This window comes from Galleria mellonella, unplaced genomic scaffold (assembly GCF_026898425.1).
Source record: "Galleria mellonella isolate WM207_F2 unplaced genomic scaffold, CSIRO_AGI_GalMel_v1 utg78, whole genome shotgun sequence".
Taxonomy (NCBI): Eukaryota; Metazoa; Arthropoda; class Insecta; order Lepidoptera; family Pyralidae; genus Galleria; species Galleria mellonella.
This window is the reverse complement of record NW_026442151.1, coordinates 2,381,360-2,396,045: the sequence shown is the minus strand read 5'-3', so window position 1 is coordinate 2,396,045 and position 14,686 is coordinate 2,381,360. Positions and strand designations below refer to the sequence as shown.

Below are 14,686 nucleotides of genomic sequence, written 5' to 3'. Positions count from 1 at the left end.
TGAAAGTATAAATATAAAAGTACCTACCGATTTCTAAAAATCAGGACTTTCACCTTTAATAAAAAAATATAACTGCTTCAATCGAGAATACAGAATGAATCCTACTAAAACCACTAACTACTTTCTCACACCTGCAATGCCTTTGGTGTTGTGGGTGATCATAGGCGGCCATCAGTACCATAGACATAACAGAATATAATATTTCGCCCATGATACCCCCATGCGTTCCATTCCTGAAAACTCAGGTGTTATTTCTCTGTACCCCGTAAATTCACGTCCATGCAAACATAGCTGTGTCACGGTAGAGACACGAATGGGTCAGAGGTGCTCAAGCAAATGACTCTCGTAAAAAGTCTCCCTCTGGTAAAATCTGGTAATAAAACTTATAAACAATCTTATTTTTCCGTATTAATACAACAATAAACTCTATTTCGCACTTCATAAATATTCTAAGAACTTATAGAAATCAGTATAAATAGGGAAGATCACACAAAAAGAGAAAGTACTAGCAGAATGATAATAAGAAACATATTTTTATAAATCGCTCAAAATTGGCGGAAGATGATACGAAATGGTAAATAAACAATTAATCGCACTATCCTGTTATGGCATTATGTAAATTGGTAAAAATTGTCGTGTCCATAGCGGTTGTTTAATGTTCAACGACATTCCCCCACAACACTGTTTGTCTTACAAAAAGCAATGGTTAGCAGTGTAAACAGCCTTCGCTAATATCCGACTAATACACTGGAATAATATGAGATACTTACGGTCAATTCGGTGTAACAATCAAACGCTTCGATAAACCATAGACCTTTTGTTATGTTAACCGTTTTAATAACAAACGTAATTGGATGTAAATGACTGTTACCAGTTAAAACATTATTATAACAAATGTGGTTTATACAATACTATTTTATTAGTTTGTTTTTGAGATATTACTTAGTATGTATTTTATACAAACTGGTAATTTATTTACAATGAATAATAAAAAAAAAGTTCAGAAGTTTTTTTTAATGTTTAATTAAATAATTACAACTTTTGCATAATTTTTCGCATGTGTATTTTATCCAAGCAGCAGGATATAATTGAGTTATATATTTCATCTTAAATATGTATAAAAGGTCGATTTTTATTCTGAAAAAATTGCTATGGAGATGATAGTAGTAGAGGAGTGCGACAAACGTAGGAGTTTAGACAAGTAATTAACGATTCACAATTGGGGAATATATCACCTCTATTTTTAAAGTCGGTTGATAAATGTTAACTAGCGGTGACAGCCGTGTGTATAGTGGACTACCGCAGGATGCCCCAAGCTCTAACATTTCATTATAAACACATTAGTGTCAACACATGAACCACGAGGTACCAGCCACTATTCCTAATTTTGTGTGTAGAGCAATAAAGTTCTATTGATACATTTATAATAGTAGTATCACATAGCCATAGCACCGTGAAAACTTTCGCATATTAAAGTTGAATCAACCGCTATATTACCCTAGAACACTAACTAGTTTCGAACAGCGATTTCACACCGGGACTACGTATATTTATATAGCACGTTACAGCTCTAGTTGTTTTGTTCTAAATTCTCTATTAGATTTTGTAATTTTGTGAAGCAAGTGATGTTGATTGGGTCAAAGGTAAAAACGCTAAAGGGACAGACGAACAAAGGAAGTGCGATTAAGGAATACACGATTTATTATTCTGTGATACGAACTTCTAAAAAGACCCGCTGTCGGGAAAACGTATAAATCTTTTATGAACATTATTTAGCACTTTTCACTCCTCATTCACGGCACACAAACTTATTGTAGCATACAATGAAACTCAAACCCCGAATGAACACTCCAAAGCTTGTAAATAAATTAGGGGTTTGTTTGCAAGAAGAACGCCTTTGTATAGTTATTGCTGAGCAGGTGTGTATTAAAATGTTGTTAATTGTGTATCTTCGCAGAATTCCTTATTTTGCAAATTTTTTTATAAAGAATAATGGAATTATAATTTTAAGTTTTTTTGTCCACTGCTAAACATAATGTTTTTCCATAGACTACCATAAGAAATGGTATCAAACCACAGACATCCATTGATTCCCTGCAACATATTACATCGTCACACTATATAGTAAAAGGTTGAATAATGCATTTATCTATATGGGGTTACTTCTTTAAAACATATTCAAAGATAAAAACACTTAAATACAAACTAAACATCTTTAAAAATATATTTTTATTATTTTAATAATAACCAGGGTATAGTCATTGACCAGTGTATGACCCCTGAACGTCACAATAATAAAAATAAAGTATATAAATCTAAGAACGATTGTCCTATGTGAATTTGAATTTTGGACGGTGAAGAAGAAAGAGGAAAAAATAAATTTGCGCAGTTGAGATGTAAGTTATCTTAAGATAACAGTATAAGGTAACAAAGAGTGACAGAATATAGAATGCGTATGTACGAGGAAGTCGCGTCAGTAACTGAGAAATTGCGAAGTAACGAATTATTCTGATATGAACATGTTATGCGAAGGAATAAAAGCATTGCCTTAAAAAAGTATTGGATATGAATGTAAATGTAGGTAAATGGAAATATAAACAAACAAAAAAAATGTGTGGAGCATACGAAAGATGATATGCATTAAGAAAGAGTCAACTTACAAATACCAGTGTATAAAAAATATACTGAACTAATCAGAATAATTGGGACAAAGTCAATGCAGGGACGAATTAAAATACAGTACATTTGAATTAGTTTATAAGTTTTTACGTAACATTTATCTTTGTTTATTAAATCGGTTCAAAATTTATGTAAATTGGATAGGATGTCTGTAACATAGAACTGAAACTGGTTCGAGAGTCAAGATTACACAAAACTGTCAGTTACTTTATGCCATAAATTTATTGTCACACAAATTGTTTTCAGAATACAAAGATATTTTATGTATATAAAGCATAAGTATGTCTTGTATCTCCAAGAAACATCTGATAAACAAATAATATTGCTCGATAGTGACAATATTTCAGTAGCAAACGGGGTTATTTCATGTTCTGCTATAATATTACGGTCTTGTTATTGTTTGTAGAAAACAATATCTAACTTTACCCATGGGTAATATAAACTTCCGTATAGATAAATTATATTAAATCATTATTATAAAAAATACTCAAACTATACGTTATTTTCATAACATAAAACAATAAATATATATTCAAAAACATTTGCTGTAATTTATTTCCCCAGAGAACATAAAACGGTAACGATAACATAGAAAATAAAACAAAAATCGAATTAAAAAATATTATTAATCCATTACACTGCTTTCAATTACTGATTTTATACGTTTAATTCAATAATTGTTCATTTATTTTAAAGTAGATTTTTATCACCAGCATACTACTAAATGATATATTATTACACATCATTTAGTGTTGTATTGGTGATAATAAAAGATAATAATTGGACCCAAACCATAATTGAGATGATTTTACCCGAGTATTTTATGAATATTTTTGGTAAATTCCGTGAGTACATATAGGTGTAAATTTAATGTTCATAATCTGAAAAATCGTCGTGCATCGTGCTGTCGGTTCGAATATAATTTTTTATCAACGTGTTTTTTTTTCTGATATCACATATGGTACCCAGTATTATTAGTACAAATAATAACTTTATGATATTTTATAATAATATAGTAATAAATTAATATCACAATACTAAAAACTATTTATGAATACTCATTACATTGTGTAAATATTATTTAATATTACCACTGATATTTATTGATAAATACATTGCATTATACATGTAATAAATAAGTATTATATTTCAAAATAATCTTGAAAAAAGCTGAAGTATGAAATAGGTATCAAGTAGAGCCAGAAGATATTATAAAGTACTTGTATTATTTGATTTATGAGAAATCATCATAACGTTTAAGTTGCATGGACATTGTTACTTATATATAAACACAGATATCTCATTTCGTTATCATCATCATTTCATATCATCATGTGTTGTCTTTTTTTTATGCAAACAAGCTTACGGTCCACCTGAGGGAAAGTGGTAACTGTCCCCTATAGACATGAACAGTATCATAGACAACAAAATATACTGTTTTGCCCATGATGCTCTCCATGTGTTCCCTTTCCTGAGGACTAAGGTGTTATGCCCCTGTACCCTGTAAATTTACTGCCATATCCCACCTTTCTTTGTCTTTCTTTAGATTACGTAATAGATGATTATAATAAATCTAACAGCAAAACAGGAAATTCTCAATATAAAGTCCTAGAAAAGCCATAAGTAAAAATTAGTACTGACACACTAAACGAAAAAGAATATAAAATATGAGTAAAAGAAATGCTCAAATATTTTTCAGTACTAATTGTTTTTGTGAAGCCGAAACCACCGTTCAAATTTAATTTCTTGCGAGATAGAAAACGTAGTGTAATAGAATACGCACCCTTTACGATCTTTAATCATAGAGTAAGGGCCCTTGTGTAAACGCTAAACCAGGCCGTCGGCCGTCGAATTAAATGAAATCTGAACTCTGAACTTTATTTATGTGAAACGAGGTTGTAAGGCTCGTATAAAGTGGAACAATTTTGTTAAAACACTTATAAGCTCTTCTATCAATGAATAGTGGAATCAAATACTAAATTTTATTTATGTGTAACATGTTAATAAGACCTGTATAGAAGCGAATATTTTTGTTCAAATCTTTACAAGTTCTTCTGTTAATTAATGGAGAAATATAATTGTGAAAAAACTTATAAGGCTTATGTAAAAGTTGGAGAAATTTGGGCAAAATCAGTTATTTTAATTTAAAAACAAAACTACCGAGCCGATTTCGATAAAATGTCTATAGAACCAATCTGTTATCATATTCTTTCAGATAAAAAAATTTTCAAATTGGTTTACAACTGACGGAATTATGAGGTAACAAAAATAAAAAAAAATATAACCAAATTGAGAACTTTATTCTTTTTGAAGTCTGTTAAAAATGCTCATTAGCTTTCTATTTATGAACTTTATAAATGTATAAGAATAAGAATATTTTTAAAGTAAACTCAATTATAAAAATGCTTAATTTGAATAATCAATTTTTAATAAATTCTACCATGATGTTATGTGTAACAAAGTAATATATACAAACGGAACAGTTTCTTTAATCTTTAACATATAAACCATATGATAAATATTTTATACATTTGAACATTATTCATTTAATTAACGAACTAACTACCTTTATACAAGTCTTATAAACATAAGGCTTGTATAAAGGTAAAACAATATGATAACAAGCTAAACAAATATAAGTAGAATGTATTATTTATTTTTAATTAATGTTTTATTTCATATTGAATAACAGTTAAACATAGTAATAATTCTGTCTATGTATAATTATTACCATTTACTCGATTTAAATAAATAATAGTTGAGACTTTTTAGTAAACTACTGATTTTAATTAAAAGAAAAACAAACAAAAATACACTGAATAAAGTAGTAATGTATTGATGTACTGCTATTATTAATATCTAAACACATGATGAATTTATCGAAATAAGTTTTCTATTAAAATATACTTTTAGTTTATTTATAAGTGAAATGCGCATTAATCAATCTACGAAAATAGAAATTAATAAATAATGAAGACAGAACATAAATATCAATCAAACTCAACAAGTTTTACAACATTAACTACTTTTTTCTGTGCTGACGTCATCCAGGGAATTTGATTAACTGGGCAGTTATTAATTGTTCTATTAAAAAAGATTCCTTTTTCATTTTATATTCATCCAAGAGTATAATACCACCACTATAGTCATAATAACACCATTATACCCGTAGTTCCTAAATAAATACCATGGGTATCGCGGAGTAGTACCAGAAGGAGACTTTGTACAAAAGTCGATTGCTTGGTCCTATTCATGTTTCTACCGTGAAGCAGTTGTGTTTGCATGGCTGTGTCTCGGTTTGAAGGATGGGATATGGCGTGAATTTACAGGGTACAGAGGAATAACATCACCTCAGTTCATGTTATGTCCATGGTACTTCAATAGGCGACGGTTACCACTTTCCATCAGGCGGGCCGTCAGCTTGTTTGCCATTCTAAGTTGTATAAAAAAAAAAGAGTTATTCGTGGCACTGTTCATATTTTAAGGCGGCATTTGTCCCTTTCAATCAAAAAGATTGTCAACTTGTATTCTATTCAAAGTTACATAAAAAAAAATAAAAATAATAGATTGGCTTTAATACTGTACATCTTATGCTTATTATAAAGGAATTACATAGTTTTAAACTTTTATCATAAACACAAAAAAAATTATAATATATATTTTTTTTTTATATTTATTATATAAGTACCTACAAAATTTTATTACATGTCCACTGATTTAACTTTTATCTAGTTCTAAATATTTTAAATAACTATAGAATCTCTATATTTTAACTGTTTGAGGTTAAACCCGATATTCTATCTGTAATAGTGTGATTTAGATCGTCCAATCTAATTACTATAAGTATTTAATTTTACACGTTCACGTTGTTTACACGTATTTTAAATACACTATCGGGACTTACACGCAATGAAAAATCCTGATCCTGTCGATTATATTGTACCACGACGTGGCATCTACGTCGGCAATTAAGTTGGCAAATAAGAAGCAGGTATTTACTATTTACTAGCAAACATTTTTCATCGCGTTAAGTCCCGATAGTGTATTTAAAATACTATTAGTACTTTAATTTTCACCAAATATAGCTAAAAACTGTTACGATTGAATTAAGTTTCGAATAAAGTAACAACATTAAAATGATTTCATATATTTAAGTGCTGTGGGATTACACACAGATATATAAACACAGAGACAATGTATTAATATACACTTTAAATGTATGACCTAATTTGTGGATTTAACCTCAATATCGGTGAAAAATTTTTGTGACACACAATTTGCAATATGTTCGTAAAAATATTAACATTGCATTGTGAAATCCAATATCATAATTGTAGATTATTATATTCATAAAAACGTAAATAAATTGTATATTGTTACATGTATTTACATTTTCATAATCACTCAACGAAGGTCTCCAGTAAATTTCTCACATATTACATTGTTTAGTTTCACGGTCAATTTATAATTATCTTTGCTTTTCTGTTAGGTTTGTTTTGAAACTTATAATTTATTCATATACATAAATATTTTGCTTTCCAATACTTTGTTTATTTTGTGAGCTAAAAACCTCTAATAATGGTTATGAGTTTAGTCACAAACAATTATTAACCTACTCGTTATTAATCTACTCGTTTATACTCGTAAAACACCTATAGTTTATGGAATTCTGCATTATTTTGGGAGATATGCCCAGACTTTTCTGTACTGGCGAAAATACATAAAACTAGTTATAAAAATGCAATAAACAAAATATATGTGCAAAGATTTGATTCTATATTTTACGTAAAAGGCCTAGTTTGAAGATGTCATCATTATCATCATCATCATCATTATCATATCAGCCATTATCTGTCCTATATATATATGTATATGTATATATATATATATATATATATATATATATATATATATATATATATATATATATATATATATATATATATGTATATATGTATATATATATATATATGTATATATGTGTATATATATATATATATATATATGACTTGCTTCAATGTGTCATATTTCTGGTATTAATTCTTTACTAAACCTAGAAGTCTCCTACAAACTTCATAAGGATATGCCATAACAATATGTATATTTTTAGATATTTCTTTATAGTAACTCATAAAGATAACAGATACATATTAACCGAGATAGTTCGATGACAAAACTGTAGAACGATCCTTTCTGACTATAGATGGTTCTATTATGGAAATTGTTCTGTTTCAAAACGTACAGATAAGTGAAGGTTACGTGTGAATTATACATGCATTCCTATTGGCAGAGAGCTAACAGTTGAGCTGAACTGAATGAATATTGTATATAGACTTCAAATTTGAGCGGCACAGTATTTTGTACCTCGGAAGCATTTTAAAAAGCTTTACCAACTCCAAAGAAAATACAGCATCATATTTCATAACGTCGCCTATTTATAGTCTGGGAGCGATTCGCATAAGAATTCCCGTGCGGTGGCGCGAAGAAACGAGTGTTGGAGATACAAACCGCGGCATACATTTGAGATGGTAACACCGGGAGGGTGCTGGCAACATCGCGAGTTACTCTCCGTCCTAGTACGGCGTGTTTATTCTGCCGCGTATATCGACCGGCAAACGGGTCGCGGGTGCGCGCCGACTGGCTCAGTCTACACAGAGCCGCCGACCTCGTCCCGCGTCTCCACAGGCACACGAATGACAGCCGTCGATATTCCAACAACAAATCGTCGTTCCTCATGCTAATAAAATATAAATCGACTAAGCATACCCGAGCATCGCAGTCTACATAAACTGTACCGAGGTCAAACGTCGACCACGAGTGCTAATAAGACAAAAGATTTGTTGTGTCATGTGAAAGTGCTATGCTGGGTTGCAGTTCTTCAGGCGGCTGTTCAGACGGTGAGTTTTATGAAATACACTAGATCTAATATTAGTTTTTAAAACTCAAAGTAAAAAAAGACTTAAAATTACAGCGTGTGTGATCATGTAACAGTAATTAAATTGATATTTTCTGACCTACGATAAGAAATCTTGTGAGTACTTATGTATAATTAAGTGGTAATAAACAATTCATTCATAAGTTTATCAATAAGTATCAAACTGTAAATATGAGATATCGTTACTGAATTGTAGGTGTTGTTGCATAGTCCAATGACCGTGATGTAGCGCCAGGCTACGACGTAGCGGACGCGTAGTAAACCGTAGCAATTAGTGTCATATTGTCGAGTTATTTATCTCTTTACGGCTATAACAGCGCGCTGAAGCTTACTTACACTCTGTGAAAAATGGTATTTGTATTTCAAACAAGGCTTGTCTATCCTCTCATCCGTGTTAATCATACTTTATGACTAGAATAAAATATTTTTGTATTAGATAAAATGTTTGAGGTTACATTTTTGAAATTATTCTCTTTATGCAGAATAGAAATAGCTGTTCGAGATACGTTAGATATTTTTTATTTGTTCAAATTTTAATTTACAAATAATAATTAATTTTACAACTGTATAATTTACTAGTTAAAATGTGATATAACTGGCTCATTCATTTATTTTTTAAATTATTGATTATTTTTGTATGCATAAAGTCTGTAATATAAAGAAAACAATAAATTAAAGTAATATATTTATATAAATGAAAACAATAATACAGTAAATATAACCATCAATCAATCGGTCGCTTAGATCAGACTCCGAGTTCGACAAGTAATTTTTGTAGGATTTATTAATTATTCTTATTCCACAGAGTAAGTTTACTTTAAAATGGCTCTATACTAATTTTGTTATAACTAATTATTGAATTAAAATATAAATTATTGTTTTATTTTTATTTATTTCAAATCGTTAACATTTTAGCATATACCTTTGCATGTGTCTCCTGAAATGTTATGACCTTGTTATATTTTAATGTTGTAAATAAATTTTATATGCGAATCTAATTGAGACAAACATGCTATTTGAACATTACGTTAACACGACGACATATTAAAGTGTAACAAATATACGAAGTGCAACGTAATTTAGGGTGTTAAAGCATACTTTACAAAAATCGAGTTTAATACCCACCGAGTTTAATAGCTCTCTCATCCTAAGGATGTAATATTAACGGAGTTATACATTTGCATCGGTTGGCTTTTATTATATTATATCAGCCATTATTTGTCTACTGCTGAACATAGGCCTTCTCCATAAGGAGAGTTTTGCTAGTAGTAGCTATATATATATATATATATATATTCTAAAAATTACATATAACAATCATATATTTATTAAAGTGGGAGCAGTCACTCCAAACTTTGTATATTTTTATGTTCCAAACTGACGGAACAACCTAGGTATTCATATATGATATAACATACGCACGTCCAACAATAACCGTTGGGCACTGAGCACAATATCCTCGAAATTCGGCACAAATTTATGTGACCATGAGAATTCCCACGTGTCAGAGATTTATGTGGATCATCCCAAAATCCACGTGTACGGGTGTATAAACGCACCTTTATAATTAAATGAATAATTCTAAACTATTATATAGGTACTTTGTTTATTGATGTAATAATTTAATATATAATAATAATAGTAATAACACATCTAATATCAAGTTTAGTATTTTTCCTAGGAACCGATTCCTAACATATCTCAAGTACTACGCATAGGCCAAATATCTTGACATTCGGTTAAGCCATCAAAATGTCAAGAGCTAACAAACAAACAGACTCATTTGTCATTATCCATATTGGTTCTTACTTAATTAGTCAGTGCCTTTGACCTCGTAAAAAGCAATTCCTGAAATTGGTTCGAATGAAAAATTAATGTAATTTTCACTCGAATGTTGAAGCAAATACAGAACGTTTTGAGCTATGAAATATGTTTGTGTAAGTACAGACAGAGCTACTTTAAATCTTTGTTAGAACATATAACATTTAGAATTTCGCGTTTCATGAATTATAGTTTATAAGGACTAGAATTAACAGGACGTTTCGACTAGAGGCCCTATCATGAAAAATTTTCCGAAACTTTGGAGCTGATTAGAACACAAATTTGATATTAAAATCACATAATAAAACTTGTTTAAAAATATTAAAATGTCGAGATTTTATATCTTTAGGGTAGGAAACTTTATTTACTTGGCATATTATACATATAATGTATTATTGCCCGCTTTTGTTATACATAATATATATTAAGTATGAACAAAAGCGGGTCTGTAATTTCGGAATATCATTTCGTAGTTGATTCCCAAGTTACACCGGTCGTGATCACGAATAGACTGATGACGCGATATCATGTCTTATCTTTCAAATAAAGTCATGGTGAGTATGGTGAGTACTGTGTTAAGAAACCATGAATATAGTGATACAAATTGTTGGATAATGATTGTGTGGAGAAAAAAGCTTCCGCCTCGGAATCAGAGATATGGCAATACCATATTAAGAGTCTACTCAAGACCACAGCTGGTATAACCTAGTCGAAACGTCGAAATATTTCAGGTTTAATAATATTTAATAATTGCTGTTTACCTAAAGTAGTATTAATTCCCATTTCTAATGAACCATACTACGTATAACGATCAGAAAATATATCCCAGTCAACTTATTTTTATAGTATAGTTTAAATGAATTGATGAAATTTATTAACAGTTGTTGTATTCGTATTTATGAATGTACTTTTGGTATATTGTGAGAAATTTAAAAAAATTCGTCTTAGATTTTTTTTTATCTATACTACCTGTACATCTTTATATATACCTGTTCTAGATTTTTCTAAGATACTACAACATAGGGGTTATAAAAAAGGGATAAAGAGGTTTTTTCAGTGTGGCCAACGTGTGCGAAATGCCCCTGGTAACCGCATACTTCATGCTTGGTTGCAACCTTAGTGGTATAATATTATAATATAAAGAGGTAAAGTTTGTGAGTTTGGCTCTTCGGGGTAATCTCCAGCACTACCGATCCGATTTTGAAAATTATTTCACTGTTAAAAAAGTTACATTATTCCTGAGTACTATAGACTACCTTTTATTTTGGTAAATATATATTTTCAGTAATGTAATTAATCTATATATGTATAATATCTATGTTTAATATCTCACCCAAAAAAAGGTTTTTTATGTTAAAAGTAAAATAAATTTTACATGCCGTTCATTTTAAAATCTTAAGCAAAATATTGCTTAAGATTAATAATGCAATACTTTCGCACTCGCCAAAATACCAGTCTTACTATAATCTTTTGAACAGTTTAAAAGTTACACATCCAAATATTGCACCCGTGCGAAGCCGGGGCTGGTCGCTAGTAGATTAAAATAAAGTAACAGCCCCTATGCTATTGATTTTCGCTGGCTAGGTACCAGTGAGAGATGATAGGTGAAAATGAAGTTAGGTCAGTTGACCCATCATAACAGGAAATCTCTAGGAATTAACCATGATACTTTTGCGACACCTACCCACTTCTATATGTTTTCCTTTGACCAAAGTTTATCTGTAAGAGATTGCCCTAGCGATAAGACTTCCTTTTGTACCTTAATATGTATATTTTGATCTGTACTTTATGTTACTGTATTTTAGTTGAATTGTTTATATGTCATTGTTTATTTTTATGTTTTTGGTGCAATAAAGAGTTAAATAAATAAATAAATATTATAGTTTCCAAGAAGACTGCGTGGAGATCGACTCGGTAAAGTATCGTATATTGTTACAATAATTTCATGTTATCTGATGGTCTTTATTATGTTATATGAGTACGTACGTTTACAGATAATAATACATACTACAAAGCATTGGTCAATGAATAATTATATACAATCACACCTTACGTATTAAATTCCGTTAATAACGCTTATTATGGGTCTAGTGAAGTTGTTAGCAAGTGACGATAATATTGTCATATTTATTATTTAAAGGTCAAAGGTTAATCAATACTCAAATAGATACTAAAAAATACTAATATTTAAAACAATGCTAACAGGACCATACCCGGTATAAAATGGGCCACCCCTTTTTTACCCGCGGGTTTCGTTCAAGGCGATTAAGGAAATTTAAAAGTCGAGGGACACTGGTGGGCGGTAGTGTTCCTTTTAAAACATCACCAAAACCTAACAGCGGTTGCTAACCCGCCTACCAATCATGACAACTACTGGAAAAACTCCCTTTATGGGATAGGCCTATGTTTAGCAGTGGGCACTTAATAGCTGATGATGATAATAATAATAATAAATTTAAAATAAGCGACCCGCCCCAACTTCTAGCTTATCTTACTCGTAGATATTGTAGTTTTCTGTAGGTTTTTTTTTTAAATAGGTTATACATATTTTGAGTGTATTCATTAAAAAAAAGTCAAATCTTTCCTCTTTATAAAATTATAATTGAATATCTCAATATCAGAATACAAACAACAAACAGTATTATAAATATAATTTGTAAAGATTATTTTCATAAAGATATGTTAAATACGTACCTAATAGGTATTTATTTCTTAATAAACACACAAGTGTAGGAGTAAATGTCATGTTTAATGAGATTTAACAAAGAACCTGGAATGAAAACATGAAATAGAATTAAAAAACATACAAATTTTTGAATAATAATAAATAAGATATTTCAAAATGTAATTTAAATTCATGACAACTTCACGAACATATACCATCGTTTTTTTTATTCATAAAGTTTGACTCTCAATTACGTTTATATATAGTTGAGTATTATACTTTGTCCACTTTATACAAGTTCCAAGTTCCCCTTGCGTCTTAAGCTTCACCTTTTGAGGTCATTATGCAGATTTTATATTTGACAAATTCGTCTGACCATAATATTTTCGATTTTACTTGTTCACCCTTAATATATGCTTCATCGCTATACCAACACGAATTATAAACATACACCTCTCTCATAGCCCGTTTGATATTAAGGAAGCTAGAACAGCATCAGAGCTAATTGTATTAATATAACACGCCTCCAGATATACCTAAAAGACGCTCTCTTGATTAGCCAACCATTTTGTCTGAGCTAGATAAGTATTGTATATTATATGTCACACACTACGTTAGTTATTCTCAAACCACGTAACCACTACTTTTGTAGAATAATATACAAAACGAGAATTATAATATGTAAGTAGGTATATTCGACGGCAATGCCTAAAATCGCAGTTATTACCACCAGCCAACTTTTATCGCATGGGGGGAAAGGGATTGTTAGTAATGGATATTAAAAATCCCAATGCTAGCAATATACCCAACCAGGTCGACCTCCTCGCGGTTCTCCCTGGAAACTATCATGGTTAATTTTTGATGGATTCATCATGATTGGCTAACTGGCCTGTTTTCATTGTCATCGATCACCCTTCACTAGTGCCCCGCCAGCGTATCCCATTAGCGCGCGCGGGGTTACCATTTCATTATCACCCATTAAAAAAAAACTTTTATCGCATTCTCGTACTTACCAGTTGAATACCGATAACTGAATGGTAGCATATTTATCATCTCTTATTGGACTTTTTCTCATATAGTATTAAAAATAAGTAACTTTCTGGTAACAACACCGATAAAATAACTTATTAATCAATATAACGGCGGAAGGCTCGTCACCGTGTCAGTTAACAAATGCCTCCATTATCCCATGTGGAATTATAGTTGGTAATATATTTCATTATTTTCTTTTATTAAAAATATTATTTATTGTTATTTTTAGCCGTTAACTGTCCACAGCTGAACGTAAGCCTTCCCCATAAGAGGAGTTTTGCCAGTAGTTGCCATGCTTGGCAAGCGGGTTCGCAATCACAGTTAGGTTTTTACAGATGTTTTAGAAGGGATCATCATCACCATCACCATCCTTCCATCATAAGTTTCCTGGGGGGAAAGGGATTGTTAGTAGTAAAGGGAGTTTAACAGTCCCATTGCTAGCAATATGCCCTATTAGGTCGACCTCCATGTGGTTCCCCCTGGAAACCATCGTGAATAATTCTTGTTGAATTCGTCACGATAGGCTAACTGACCTGCTTCATCCTTACCTATCA

General features: G+C 30.7%; 1 protein-coding gene across 1 annotated transcript in view; it reads left to right on the top strand.

Annotated features, from left to right (window-relative positions):
• Nucleotides 1-8,272: 8,272 nt before the first annotated feature.
• The window catches only part of LOC113517575 (heparan sulfate glucosamine 3-O-sulfotransferase 5), a 30,347-nt gene continuing 23,933 nt past the window's right edge, over nucleotides 8,273-14,686 (top strand). The window contains exon 1 of the mRNA XM_026902289.3: nucleotides 8,273-8,576. The gene's annotated coding sequence lies outside the window, so the exon portion shown is untranslated. The remainder of the gene's footprint in view (nucleotides 8,577-14,686) is intronic.